Genomic DNA, 15,536 nt, shown 5'->3' on the forward strand with positions numbered 1-15,536 from the left:
AGTTATGGTAGCAATCACTCTACATAGGACAAAACCAAACTCCATTGGCCAGAGAGGCTGAAAGGGAGGAGGAAGGATTGCTGCCCAAAATGATACTAGAGCCTGGCAGCTTAATAATTTCCTAGTCAGACTCAAGAATATCAACTCAAGTTCAAGGATGGCCTTGGATTTCTGTCCAATGGTCTCTTGTTCTTTTACAGTGTGTATGTGAGTATGTAGTATGTGAGTGTGTAGTGTGTGAGTGCATGCCTGTGTGCATACGTGTGTAAAATATGATGTCAGATATTATATCTATGTGTACATATGAGTATATAAACTATGCCTAATCTCTTAATTTGACCTAATGCTATTTATCAGAGAAAAACAGTAGAAAATTAGTTAATTTGGGCCATATTTTTCTGTTGTCAACAATAATTGTTTGTATCGTTAAGCAAATGTCCCATAACTGTCAGAAGAATATATAGTACTTTTTATAAGAATTATATATATCTTGGCATCATGTGTCATTGCGTGGGTCTTGACCTCTGACCACCTGAGTTCCAGTTTTGCTCAACTGCTTGTTAGCTAAGTGGGCAACTTGTATAATCTGTGGGCTTCATTTTTTGTCTTTAAAAGGGGACAGCAGCAGACTTTATTGATGAGTTGTAGCATGCTTAGGACTCCCCCTGACCTCAGGCCATTGCCCAATAAATGTCATCAATCATGCAGAAGGGTGGAAGAAATTTCCCTGAAATAAGCAGTTCTCTACAATACCACTACAAACAAAATCCCAAGTAGGGAAAGTGCTATAACTAGTAGTAGTCTTTAGCTATAAAACCAAAATGTTTCAATATTATTTATTACGAGGCACAAGAGTTATTATGAAATCCATTTTTCTAAACCATCTGGGAGGGGATGGTTGCTCATTATGACATAATCTCATTTAAACTGATCCTATGGCATGGAATCAGAGGAGGGACCAGTGTATAAGAGAGAATCTCTCTACACAATGGAAGGTTTCCAGCTAAGCTGCATGTAAAGGCATCATCCCATTGATCTGCATCACTAGAGTGGCTATGATTCCATGGAAAAGAGTCCCTGCAAATCGAGTTGGGAACTTTTGACAAGGAAGAGGTTGAGATGGCTGCTGTCCTGTAGCCTACTAGCCATTCTAGTACTCTAGCCATACAATGCCATCTCCAACTGCTAATTACTTTCCCTTTATATTAGCATATTATCACTTTACTATGTTCCTGCACTGTCTTCTAGGCCTGGGAAACAAGGCCCAACCATCATTTTTCCAGCCTACTACAAATGTGTGCCTCAGGCCTCTGGTCAGGGCCTAGAAAGATCCAGTATACATATTTTCTGCCATTAATTTTTCCCACAAAGCACACAGTCCTACACTATGGAATACAACCTTGGATTATGAAATTATGTAAATGTGTTTTTATTTTAAGTTCCCATTCGACATGGCTGGTTCTTTAACTTTTTAATTCTGTTGTCATCAGGAGTAGCAGTATCAGCAGCAGCAGCAGCAGTCCTGGCCGGTTGTGGCTTAGGGCACAACCCCACGTCAGATCTGAAGAACAGCCTCTCTCCTTTCACAGAGCAGCACCAGGCTGGGCTGCGGGAAGACTCCAGAGTGTACCTCGCCTCCTCCCCACTGTGCCCTCGTGGCACCCTGCGCACAGCTTTATTGCGGCACTCGTACCCTTGGGTCTCACTTACTGGTTTGCACATCTGTCTTCCCTTCTGAGAGAGTAAATCTCCTGTCTCTGCAACCTCAGGACCTGGCACTGGGTCACACACAAAACAGATATTAAAAAAATATTGGACAAATAATGAATGGACAAGGAAAATAAAAAACAGAAAAGATGAAAATAAGAAAATGAGAGTTTAAAGAAATCCAGAGAGACTACTATGTCTTAGTCTTCTTTTTCATACATATCAAATCGGAAAGAATTTCCTATAAATGCTGGAAATCATTGAATATCATGTGGGAATGTATGGGAAGGACCTTTTAGGCCATGCCCATCCCCTAAGGGGACAGTCAGCTGCACCATTTTTGGCATCAATGGGTTTTTCTCTATAGCTGTAGGATCTAGCCGTTCCCCTGCCCCCAGCTCCCCCATAAGTCATTCTGGCTATCATTCCATTTGAAAGAATTGGAGCTACTTTTCACTTGGGAGAACATAATAAAAATCAGTTCTTCCCTAGTAAATTAGGATGGACAACCCTTCTCTGGGGAAGAAAAGCAATAACTGATCATGATAATGAGATTGTGCAACAAGCTTTGAAAATGCTTATACTACATTTATATAGAACAGGATTTGCTTACACTTCAGATGTCGCCCTCGATATATGGTTCAGAGTCGCAGAGCAGGTAATAGATATAACAATTTATTGAAACCATGTCATTACTTCTTTTAGAAATAAAAATACTATTTGCGTGTTCAGTTCATATTAAACTATAGTATCCAAAATATTCCACTTTGGATTTCAAAATCAGTTCTGGCAGGATTTAGCCCATAACACAATAATTCATTTTCGAAAGCAAATACCACCACTGATGCAGTGTGTTCTCAAAAATTGTGTTCCAAGCACGATATTAGATTTTTAGTCCATATCATTGAAAATGACTTTACTGGTCTCATAAAATGCATTTCCAAAAGTAATTAAATGTTTTATAAGATCAAACTCAATATTTAATTTTAAATTTAAACAGAATACAAATTTTAAGAGTGTTACAAATTTTAAGAGTGTATATAAAGAAAACATGGAAGTTAGAAAAAGTAAAAGGATTCATTATAGTATATCATTTTCTATATCTTGAGAAAGTTGTATTTTTCTCTCTCACTTTCTACATCATAACCAAAGGGATAAAAATGATCTACCTTTCAGTTTTTACAAGTATTACAATTTTACAAGTATTATAATTTATAAAATATAACAGAGTTAATAGTAGCAAAGTTTTTGTTATGTAAATATTTAGGGAAGTCTATTGACAAATTAAAACAAAAATTCAAAATACATAATTAATTTAGTTGGATACTAAGTGCATTTGATTCAGTAAAATACTTTTCCTCTCTAGTTCAATGGGACAAGATTGAACAGAGCACTAACTATATTTCACAAGAATCTAATCGCTTGAGACAAATTCACTGAATGCCTGCTCTGTGCCAGACACCGGGGCGGGTACCGTGAATAAATTTGAAAACTCACCAGTGGTCCAGTGGAAGCAAGTCCACAGTTAAATACAGTAGAGTGACACAGAAAACATACACATATCAAACTTAACAATGTGTCACTGCCAAAATAACAATAATATCACAAATCACTATGAAGTTAGATTTTATACATGTACTCCATTATATTCTATATATTGCTATATTCTATACATTTATACATACACGTTATTGAGCAATTTTTGCTGTTTTATATAAAATTTGGTATCAACACTTAATATTGCCCATTTCAAACACCAGGATTGCTTTGATTAATTGTGTACAACATTTCTTTTCATTGCCTATTCCCACATCCTTTGCACAGTTGTATTAGGGCGTTCATTTTTAACTCTTATTGATGTGTAAAAGCTCTTTATACTAAGATTATTAACCTCCTTTCTCTCAAGTGTGTTGTAAATTCTATTTTCCCTAGTTTATCATTTGCCTTTTTATATGACTAAGGCATTGCATGGTTTAGAAAAGATTTTAATTTTTAGATAATCAAGTCTTTTGATTGTTTTTGGTTGTTGTTTGTGAGTGCGTGTGTGTGTTTATCTCTTAGATTCATAAGAGCAGTGGCATGGGTGGGAGAAATAGTCTAAGAAAAGAATGGCTGAGGTTTTCTAAGAATCCATGGATCTTCTCAGAAGGGGATAATAAATAGTCTGACTGATGCATGACTGGACATTAATCTTGATAGAATAAGAGGAGGAAGTGAGAGAATTCCATTCCCTTGGGAGAGGCTCCACCCTCGGTACCCTGGCTTCACACTGGTGGAGAGGGATGCAGAGACACTGCATCCAGCCCAAGAATGTTATTTGGGTGTAGCATTAGCAGGAAAGATATAAGGAAATTTGTTTTGCAAACAATTTTTTCTTGCTTTCCTATGGGCGCTTTCACTTTTAGAATGTTAAGACAAGCTGAGATTTGGATATGGAACGAGTCGGGAGGGGAAAGGAAGTTCCATGGCTTGACTGGGTTGGAGGCCATTTGGCCTGCCTCTGACTTTGGCTTGCAGAGCCTTTATGGGGTTTGGCATAAAAACAATATAAAAATAAAAAGTGTACCTTTGCTTGATTCTGTCTGCTGTGCACACCTTCCTCGGCGACCTCAACATGCATGGTAGGAGGGTGGCAGGGGCAGGAGCAGCTTGGACAGGACAGAACTGGATTATTCAGGATGCCGTTTCAGACACGACCTACTTATGATGGAAGTTTGTACTGGGTAAAACATCAACACAAGGGGTGGGTGGCATTCTCTTCTACCAAGGTGGGGAATGGCATGGAATCAGAAACACTCATGGAGCAGGTAATCCTGGAACAGGTAATCCTAGTATCACTCTTGAAAGACAAGAAGATGTTTGCCAGGCACACAGGGGAAAGGTCATTCTAAGCAGGAGGAAAAGCGTGAGCAAAGGGGTGGAATTGTGAGACAGTAATCCAGTCTCTGGACTCAAGGCCAAGCATACATAGACCCTTTGTGCCAATTACAAAATGCTGCTCCCGTGGAAAGACACATTTTTAAAAATGTTCCCCCTTGAGGCTGGTGAAGTAAAGAAAAGGCACATGATTTGAGTGGATGAATTAGGAAAAGGTGCCCTTTCCTTTTAGCTAATTCAGCCCTGGGCCAGGGCCCACAGCTTATGAAACAACGTAGCTGAGCTTTCAGTTCCTGTTCACCCTGAAGTGCACAAACTGCAGAACCCTGCCTGGGGGCCTGCATCAATCTTAATTTTTAAAAAACCGGTCCCTCACTTGGAAGCCTGCAACAGCCGTGCTACTTCCTTTATTCCATGCCCGTATCCTTGCAATCCACCTTCTCTAGACTGCTGGATGATGATCTAAGTGCAAATACGATTGTACTGTTTCCTCGCGTCTGCTTTGACTATAGTAGTGGCTCTTAGACCCATCAATTAGACCTGTCTTATAACAAATGTTTGTGGCCAGCTGTTTGTAATTCCCTTTCCTGTACTCATACCCCCTTGTAATATGACTTTGCAGCTCCTCCCAAAAGATGGAATTTCTTTTCCCATCCTTTGAATCTGGGAGTCTCTGTGACTTGTTTTGGTAAATGGAATACCAGAGAAGTCTGGCGTGACAGTTTTGAGTCTAGGTTTGCATGATTGAGTCCCCTGCCTCTGCCACGTGACCAAGTCTAGGCTATCCTGCTGGAGGGTGAGAGACAAGGAGTAGAACCGAGGCAGCCTGGTTGTCCCAGCTGAGGTCCTAGAGATGCGAGGTCTGGTCCACCTTAGCAGAGCCGACTAACTGACCCCTGCACATGTCTGCAGAATCATGAGGAAGCCTCAATTACCAACCGACAGAACTGTGAGTTAAATAAACGGTCGCTGTTTGAAGCTATGAAGTTTTGGGAGTGGTTTATTATGCAGCAATAGCTAACCGATTCAGCCATCTTGAAACAAAATGCATAGATGTTAAAACTTACATGCACACGTGATTTTAAAAAGTCAATTAAATGTTCTAATTATAATAAAGGAGGACTAAAGGGTAAATATTTATAATACAACAATACGAACTTCAATATGGAAGTTCCTAGGTAAGACCACAAAAGGCATTAACAAAGTAGAAGAAGCCTGAACTTACTCCTAGAACGCTGACTGTGCCAGCAACCATCCCAGATCGATACAGACTGTGTACTCGTGTTCCAAATGCCCAAAGCAGCATCTGGGGACATAATTTTTCAAAGAAATAATTCTTGGTCAATTCGTGAACAAAATAACAGAGGGTTTTTCCTTGGTTTACAGGGAAATTACTTTCTGGAAAATTTAGTGTATCTAGCTTCCCTAATAGCAACAATTTCTTTGCGTTTATATCTCAAATAGAGTGAAGGTCTAGGACCACCGAATTATAAACATGATTTGCAAGAATGTCCACTAGGATTTTAGAAAGCCATGTGCCACTGAGGTCGGTTCTTTGGTGGGCAGAACTGACCTGTGCGTTGAAGGATGTCCAACAGTGTTGGCTCCCAGCCACTAAAGGCCAGTGACCGTCAATTTTTGTGATAACGAAAAACTGTCCTCACAAATTTCCAAAAATTCTTCCTAGGAGGGCATCTGGCCCCTGATAAAATCACTGCTCTGTTCAATAAAGTGTTATCCTGCTGTTGTCGCATATATTATCGCACGTTACAGTGTCTTGCATTAGGATAGTCTGCTTATAGGCTCCTGCTACAAAAACTGAGCTTTTTGCACTCATGCACCATCTTTGTATTCCTAGAAGCCAGGAAGTGGATGCGATATAGAAATGCAATGTACTACAGTGTGTAAGAAAAGCAAACGTTTTATCTACCTAGCAGAGGCATTAAGGAATTACACAATATTAATGACTGTGTAAATAAATTTATCAAATGTGAGGTTAGGTCATTGGAGTAGTGCCAGGTGGAAGGAGAAGTCACATGGCAAAAATGTAGACAAATAAAAATCTTCTACTCAGGCAAAAAACTAAAACTAAAATTAATTCATTTATTATAATTCAACTATGTGGATGGACTAACTGGAAGGACATCTTATGATTTGATTCAGCTTTAAATAAGTAGAAAAATTAGCGTAGCCTAAAAATAATTTTGAAATAATAATTTTGTGAAAACTGGCATCTGAAGTAACATTAGTTGTTTGTGTGAATAAAAAGTTTCTTTAAAGGTTGAGGGCAAAATTGGGCGCTAAGAGTGGCTTATTGAAATCAAAGCGCTAAGTACTCTACATAACAATTATACTAATCATTTTCCTACCAGAAAAACTGATGTTATGTAGACTTTCCCATGACCACATGGTGAGTCAGGGGAACAAGGAAGCAAATTCAGGATTCGCAGTCCCAGATCATCATTTCATTATTCAAGACCCAGATCTACCACTCATGGGAGGTTAGCCCAAAGCTCACAAACTAGGTCGGTGGGTGAAGTATTTCAATTTACAGGATGAAATGATGGGCATGGACCTCATGAATTGTGCTTGCAATTATTTTCTTAATTATAACTGCAGGGTAATTTCCGCAGACAGGGTGCATAATATAGGAAGATTTTTTTTCCCTTTGCATTAAGGAATAGGGCAACTGAAGGTCTCCCATCTTTGCTCTAAGATGTTGTTGAGATATCTGATATCCCTAAATACAGCGCTTGATGATTTTATGTAGTTTACAGCCTCTTCACATGATAACCAAAAGAAACGGTGGATTTGGAAAAAAAAAATCAAATTAAACTGGTTGTTTGGTGTCATGTGGACAAAAACAAGCTTTTTTTGGCCACACCTTTCACTTTTCAATCTGTGGTTTTACTCTTGTATACACGCCATGAAACAGGTTTTTCTGCTTGTTTGTGTCCTGCAGGAGACTATAATGTAAGAATGTGTTTTTTAGCTCCTATTTTTCTCCCCATTTACTTGATCAGAGTGAGAAACTATTCTCTTCTGGCTTCAGATAACATGTTGTCTATTACCATCAGGTTTAAGTAAAACAGATCCTGGAAACATACTTTATTGATTTCTTAAGGAAATAGGGATGCAAGTGTCTGAAAAGAAGAAAAAAAATACAACCCTACAAGATAGGAATAAAAACCAAAGGAGAACTCAATCTCACAGCTAATGAAACCAATGAACAACAATAAAGCGGAAGAACAAAGCTAGGCATAATGGGAGGAAAAATGAAATGAAAGAGGCCTGTAAAAATGAAGACCAAATAACTGTGAGCAACAGAGAGGGGAGCACGAATGTTCTCATGGAAAGATGAAAGGAAGGTCCAAGGACAGTGAGAAAGAGACCAGGAGGAAGCAATGAAAGGGACCGAGCAAGCCGAAGGTTTTTGTTCCCACTGTTCTTTCTTTTTTATTATTATTTTTTTCCTTAACATCACAGTCTACTTCCAGTGGTGAAAGACAGAAGGAGAGAGAAGATAGGACTTCCGACTTCAAAACGGTGCTCCCTTTAAATGCTCTTTCTCTAACCAACTTGGCATCTAAAAATAGTCCATCAGAAGATGTCCTGAATTCTTATGTCCATAATCAGATATTTTTTCCTCCCCTGAAAAGACATATGTCAGTGATTGTTCTATTTCAGAAAGTACTTTTGGCAACGCTGATTTTATATCCCTAAGTGCCCCCTAGTGACAAGGTCCAATTTCAAAATCTCTTTCACAGTAATTTTGTTCCAAACGTTTCCTTTTCCTGGTACAAATGTGGCCGTCTCAGGGACAAAGTGTCCACCTTATTACCAATTATTACCAACTTCTTTTGATTAGGCAGAGGGGAAAGTTTCCTGAGTAGGTCTTGGACACCATCACAGTGAGTTACTGCTATTCTTTGTAAATTAATTTATAACTGGAAAAACCAATAGTCTCCCATTACAAGAACAGATTTCTCTCAGTTATACAATTACAAAATAAACTATTTGGGAGTGTAGTCACTCACATGCTCCTCCTCTTCTGTGAAGTTTTATTAAGAGTTGGATTCCTGACAATTTCTTTTCATTCATTTTGTGAAACAATAAAACAGCAGCACAGCCATGAAGAATGACATGCCGCTCTACAACTCTTTTCCAGTTGTGATTTCTCCTGATTACTTCTAATACCCCTATAAACTTAGCAGGCAGCTAAGAGGAAAAATATTGCAATCATCAAAATTTAGGCTGAAATATTGATTTAGCAACTTTTTGTGGGATATGGGGCATGCTATGTAATTTCTTCAAGCATCATTTTTATATCTGTAAAACGGGAATAATAAAAAAAGACTGTTGTGGGGGATTAAATAAGATATTACATGTTAAGCTCTTAGCATCATATCTGCATATATTTAGGGCTTAACACGTGATAGTTATTATGATGTGCAGCCCAATAATTGATATAGGCCAACTCTGTGTCTTTCTTCTCTCTTAAAAAAACTGGGTAGAAAAAAAATCTCAATACTCTGAAGCAGTCACAATGACCTTTAGATAGACTGGGGACCTTGTTTACTTCTGATCAATGCTATTTTTAGATTCTGTTTAGAATCTAAGTGCTCAAGAGCTTAACTAGAACATCCAACAAATCCAGTCCTGTTGTACCGTATCTAACAAATTGTCTGAATAAAAAAGGCAAATGGGAGATATTAAAAGTTTTCCTTGTATATCCCTTTATACATTTACAGATTCTTGAACATATCATCCTCATTTTATCAATGAGGAAACTAAGGAACAGACGGGTTACATCAATTGGTCTCAATGGGGGAAGGGACAGCCTTCCAGGGGAGGTATCAAATCTCCTGGACGGAGTAATTTTCCTAGATTTTCCCACACTCCTTCATGGCCATGAGATGCTTAAGAATAGAATAGTTCTGCCTTTGCAGCTCCCAAGCCACTATTATTGACAAAAGTGTATTAAATTCCTTAGCCACTTCTGGGATGGGAACAAGGTTAGGGACCAGTGGGTGAGTAACTGATCTTAAATTAGAACCCAAGTCAATCATACTTACTTTTATTTATATTTCTACAGCCACATAGAAGGAATTGCTTCTAATTCTTGTATTCAGAATTTTTAGCTTCAAATATTTCTGGTTTTCCTCACTTCCACTCCCAATACCGCCCTAGTCCTATTTCCAGCACCTATTTACAGACCTAGTTAAAAGGAAAACTGATTAGCATGAAGTTAAAAGGATCAGTATGCAATTGGAATATTCTCTCTGATGTAATCAGAATAATAGACTTTAGCCAGTGCCCCGAAGGGAAAGAGGTTAGCTGCTCTAGGCTTTATTAAATTTTCCTATTTATTTATTTGGCAAGGATCAAATGCTCATTGACGAATCTATTTTCAGAGATCTCAAAAATTTATACCCCAGGCATGGGGAGGGCATGTTATATTCATAGAAGTCAACCAATTTCAATGAATTTGGGGCAAGTAAGTACTTTCATTGTTCTGAAATCCTCTAGCAATGCATAGATGATGAACTGAGTTTAAAATAGTATTCCCTGCCATATAATTTTTTATTGTACTTCTGTTTGGCCTACTTTATCATTTAATTTTCATTCACTTCCTATCAAGTATGGTTGAGATATTCAGAGATCTGTAGTTCTTTATCCTCCTAGCATCCTAGTGTGTCACTATATAGCTGTAATAACAGCTTCTGAAAACTATATCCCATTTCAGTTGCAGATCTGTTATTCTGTACCAAAATCTGTCACCCCCACAACCCCTTTTCCACATTCAACTGATTTATGTGATTACTTCTCAGTCTTCCTGGGATTGCTGCAATTTTAGAAGTTACTTCTGTTCAACCTGTCAAGTAAAAAGGTGCATAGAATGGTCTAATCTCACTGATCTGGTTAACAAGTCAGGCCAGCAACACCAAGTTGTCCGAGTAGCTTCAGTGCAGGTAAATAGGACACTGGTCAATGAGCAAGCCCTCTGAGTCAGTGAACTTATGACAATATCAAGTGTAGTGTGAAAGTTGGCAAGAGGGCACAGTCTGATTTCAATACTCAAGTCCCCACTGTGTGTGTGTGTGTGTGTGCATTGCCATTTATTCCACAAGGCTGACCTCAACTCTTAAAATTCCAAGTCCGACATGCACATTCCCCATGTTGGTATCAAAGTCTCTTTACTGGAGAAACGAATTTTAGTCTCTTGCACCCAAACGTGAATTGTTGGCAATATGTTACCTCTGTGCTTAATTATTCCCTTCAATTATGTCACGAATAGCTGCCTCCTGTTAAAGAGTACTTTGGGCATCAGTGACTGTGGGTCCTTCTCAACAAAGAAGGCAAGGCCTCCTTCATCTAAGTCTCACCCTGCTTTTGAGAGATCATAGAACCTTGGAAGATTCAAATTACTATTTTTGGACATGCCTCAAGAGTTGACTATTCCTTTGATTGTATCATACATTTATATCATACTTGATTTGCCCAAAATGTGGTGCTAATTTAAAAAACTATTTATATAAATTTTTTATTTATTAAATATACAATGACTGCTGTATAGTTGGAATTCTATAAATTATGGCCAGATGAATGAATGAATGAATGAATGATTCTTTGGCTATATGCTACTAATTGTGTCTATATATTATTGTTTGGTTCATTTGATCAAAACACAGTATTCCAGAGGCCACAGTTTAGGTGTGTTTCCAGGTAGGCCAGTTTGTTTTGTTTTGTTCTATGATGATTGGCTGTACTTCTGACCATGCTGCCTTATACATATATTCTATTAAATACAGAAGGGGTAATACAAAAGGGTGCGGACTTATGAAAAAAACCATTGTTATTGCAAAATCTAAATCAAGATAACACATCTATACATCTATTTATTTTGGGACTTACTAATCCCATAAAGCCCGGAGAATCAGAAGTAGAAATATCAAAATTCACCTGTGGGTAGAGGCATCTAGGTTACTGAGATGTGCTTTCAGCTACCTACAACTAAAAGCGTGTTTAAAATAGAACTTTAAAAAGTAGAAGATGAATGAGGTTAAAATTCACATTTATAATATTGAACATAAACTTCTCAATCTGTACCATATCTGTCAAAAGGAAAACATGGACCAAGAGACCCACGAAGGGCACCCACTCTAGAGAGGCAGCCTGATGACGCGTCAGTTATGAGACCTGGGACTAACTCATGTAAGCCACTGAGGATCTAAACAAACGGAAGTAAAGCCCTTTGATATTTATTGTGAGAATAATGCAATGTATTAGTGGTTTTAAATTCCACCTGTATTATTTATTATTCTCTTAAAAAAAGCAGAGAACAGCCTCAGAAGGAATGGGTTAAGACCAAGACCAAAACAGAATCAAAGCTGTTTCTACCTTTCATTCAGATGTTTCCCTACAAGACGGGAAACCTACCTAAGGTAAACTTGGAGTGGCTGGAATGAAGATCTTAAAAGAGAGAAAGAAAAAGGAGAAGCTTCATCATTTATTCATTCATTTAATCAACAAAAATTTTTGAGACCTACTATGTATTAGGAAATTGGCTGGCTGACGGAGGTTCAAGGATGGCTACAGTCTGGCTGGGAAGGTATGTCAAACAAAATTACCCAATAATTATATAAGTACATTTGTGGTAACTGACATAATGGAGTAGAGGGTGTTAGCAAACAGCAGGGAGAACAAATGTAGTCAAGAGGAGCTGGGAAGATTAGAGAACTTCCTGGAGGAAGTGATATTTAATCTGAACCCCAAGGCAAAGAGTGGAGGTGGGGAGGGATGGGTGGAATGAGGCGGGGAGAGAATTTCTGACATAAAGAACAACACATGGCTGCGAAGGAGACTCTGTGATCAATGTGCTGAGAGAAGCTCAGTACAACAGCAGGGTGAATGGGTCAGACAGAACGATAGGAAGTAGGGAGAGAGGTCAACAGGGAAAGAGCAGATCACGTAAGATCATGTGAAGGAGCTCGCGTTTTACTCTAAGGACAGTGGGAAGCCTCTGAAACATTTCAAGATATGGAGTGATACACTCAGATCTGCATTTGGTAAAATTCATTCTGCCTGTGATATGGACAATGAAATAGAGCAGAGTCAGAGTGGACATGGGGAGAGCCGTTAGGAGGCTGTTTCCATAGCCAGTGAGAGATGGTGGCGGGTGGAGAAGCACAGGGATAGAGACAGCTTGATAGATATTTTGGAAGTAAAATGGATAGGACTTGATAATTGAATATGTGAGCTAAAGAAAAGGGAAAGTGTCAAGTCTCATGTTTCCAGCAGGAACAATTAGGTGACATTTACTGAGATGAGGTATGTTGGAGGAGGGGCAGGTTTGAGGGGGATACAATAGTGGTACACCAACAGGCACTTAGTTATACGCCTCTGATGTTGTGAAGATAGCAAGGAGAGAAGAGAGGCTGGTTTATAGGAACGGGTTTATAGGAATCACTAGGGAAGAGTGGAGATTAAAAAGCAAAGTGGACTTATGGCCAAATTAAAAGGAATCGAATATGTAAAATTTAGATGGAAGAAAATAGCTCTTCAAAAGGATGGAGAAGGAACACTCAGAGAGGGAGGAGGAAAACCCGTTTTTCAAAGAAAGAGTAATAAGATGAAGACAGGTCAAGGCAGATGGACTGTGAAGTATCCTTTCAATTTAACAACTCAGACAGAGATGATTAGCAAGAGCAAGCCAGTAGAGTGGTTGGGGCAGAAGCCACATTGGTGTGGACAGGAAGTAAATGGGTGGGGGGTGAGGAAGGATGTGGATAACTCTTTTGAGATGGGGAAAAGGCTGTAGTTGGAAGAAGATACAGGATTCAGGGAGGATTTTTTTTTTTTAAGAAGGAAATAGAGCATTTGTGAATACTTACAGAAAGCAACCATAGAGAGGAAGAGGTTTAAGATCCAGAATAAAAAGTGAGTAAACCATTCAGGGAGGTCCATGAGAGGACAGAATAGAAGGGACACAGAGCACAGGTGGAACTCAGCATTGATGGCAGGTGGGTCCACTTCCTCAGCTGTAAGAGGGGGAGGAAGGAATGGGAACAAAAGCAAATGGGCTTGCAGATTTGGTGTAGGTATGTGAGAGAGTTCTCAGCAGGTGGCTTCTGTTAACTTCTCTGAAACACAAAGCAAGGTCCTCCACTGAGGAGGAGCCGTGTGGAAGATGAGGTTTGGAGGATGAAATTTCAAACCAGAGGAAGTAGGAAATGGTTATTTCAGAGAATGACCTAACTGGAGAATAATTTTGGAATGGTCAACTGGTCCTTTTATGTAGCTGCAACAACAATTAGTCAGAAATTGGAGTATATCAGATAGAAATCCTGAGAGCATTACACCCCCCTCTTAAATATGCTATATTAAAACCACAGTAAATGTAGTTCTTTGCATAATTTGTAATTTTCCGTTACTTAATAAACTTTTCTGTTAGAAATAGTGTGTTTTGAGCAGAAGTTTTTTAAATGGAAAACATTTGATGCAAACAATGAAAATTAATTGTAAATAAAATTGTGAAACAAGTTCTTTGCTGGCCAGGAGGCATGCCTTCATTCAACCACCCGCAACGAGTTCTGCTGTATCTATTTTTTCCCTCCCTTCCTTCCATGCTTTCTTATTCCTTTAGCATCCAGCACGCTGCTGTGCTCACAGGAAGTATTCATAATATCAGTATTTCTAATTGTATCTTTTGTGCCACCATGAAGAGTTGATCTACAGTGGCCCTTCAAACCTGAGACATAGGGTTGTGGTAGGCTCTTGGTTTTCTTGTTTTGCTTTTTCCTTTCCTTTGTCAAAAATACTGAAAATCCAAATTGGAAACCAAGGAAGTCACTTGCAAGAGCTCTCTCCCTCTCTTCCTGTGCTCCTCTCTCTCACACATACAGAAACATACCTCTATATTTTAGGCAGGTTTTTGCTATAAACATCAAGGACTTGAAGAAAGGAGGCCCTGCTGCGTTGTACTTAACATTTTGTTGCAATTTGTGTATATGTGTAACTCTGACTCAGTCAGAGAATCTCAAAACTTTAATGTAGAAAAGGATCTGAGAAACCAATTAATCTCCCCACCAGCCTGGACTGCACTCCATTTTATGGACGAGAAACTGACAACAGTTTCACGTGTGGCCTGAGGAGCCCATTCCATGACTTGGTGGCCTCAGTCTTCAGTGAACAGAGTACAGAGCTAACTCCTAGGAGGGGGCAAGGAGTTGGCACGTTCATATTTTTCTTTGCCCACAGATACTAGCATGGTGTTCTGTGTGCACTACTGCTTAACGAATGCTGGGTAATTTGAATTTGTTGTTCAGGATCTTTTAGTAACAAAATGAGCACAGATATTTGGATCCATGGAGGTTGCCAAGTCATTATCAGACTAAGATCTAGGTTTTAGTATAATTTCCCTTTCTTCAGTTTAGAATTAAAACATTACAGAAAAATGGGTGAAATACTGCCAGCGAGTATAGTAATAAATTTCTGACATGTGGCATGCAATCTGTGAGGGCATTCCTTCGCTCGGCCCTGTACTTTGGCGAGTAATGGAGTAGAAAATTAAATTAAATAAGCTTTTATTATGCTATGGCTCTGCCGAAAAGGGTAGCATCAAATACTTTTAAAAACATATCTTCTGAAACGCAACTTCTGAAGTTCTTTCATATTATTGAATTCTGCAAAAGCATTCTCTCGTCTCCTTTAGGTTTTCCTCTTCTTTTCTTTTTGCCTTTGGTAGAATGAAATCCATGGTAACTTACTTTGGGTTGCATCAGAAACACACACTTCGAATCATAAGCCTCAGAGGTGAAACCTGAAAGCACAGTCTCCAAACCAAACCAGCAAAAGTAACAAAGTAATACTTTTATTGTTTTCATTTATATCACCCTTTAACCTCAGCTTTCTGCGCAGGCTTATATGTCTTAGACATTGTAGATATTTCC

General features: G+C 38.8%; 1 protein-coding gene and 1 long non-coding RNA gene across 10 annotated transcripts in view; one reads left to right on the forward strand and one right to left on the reverse strand.

The window, feature by feature from the left end:
* LOC139084521 (uncharacterized) overlaps window positions 1-4,283 on the forward strand; it is a 77,193-nt gene extending 72,910 nt beyond the window's left edge. The window contains exon 9 of the long non-coding RNA XR_011541961.1: window positions 1,491-4,283. This is a non-coding gene — a long non-coding RNA (uncharacterized lncRNA). The remainder of the gene's footprint in view (window positions 1-1,490) is intronic.
* The window catches only part of CHST9 (carbohydrate sulfotransferase 9), a 256,656-nt gene that overhangs the window by 86,246 nt on the left and 154,874 nt on the right, over window positions 1-15,536 (reverse strand). The window lies entirely within an intron of this gene.

This window comes from Equus przewalskii, chromosome 7 (assembly GCF_037783145.1).
Source record: "Equus przewalskii isolate Varuska chromosome 7, EquPr2, whole genome shotgun sequence".
Classification (NCBI taxonomy): domain Eukaryota; kingdom Metazoa; phylum Chordata; class Mammalia; order Perissodactyla; family Equidae; genus Equus; species Equus przewalskii.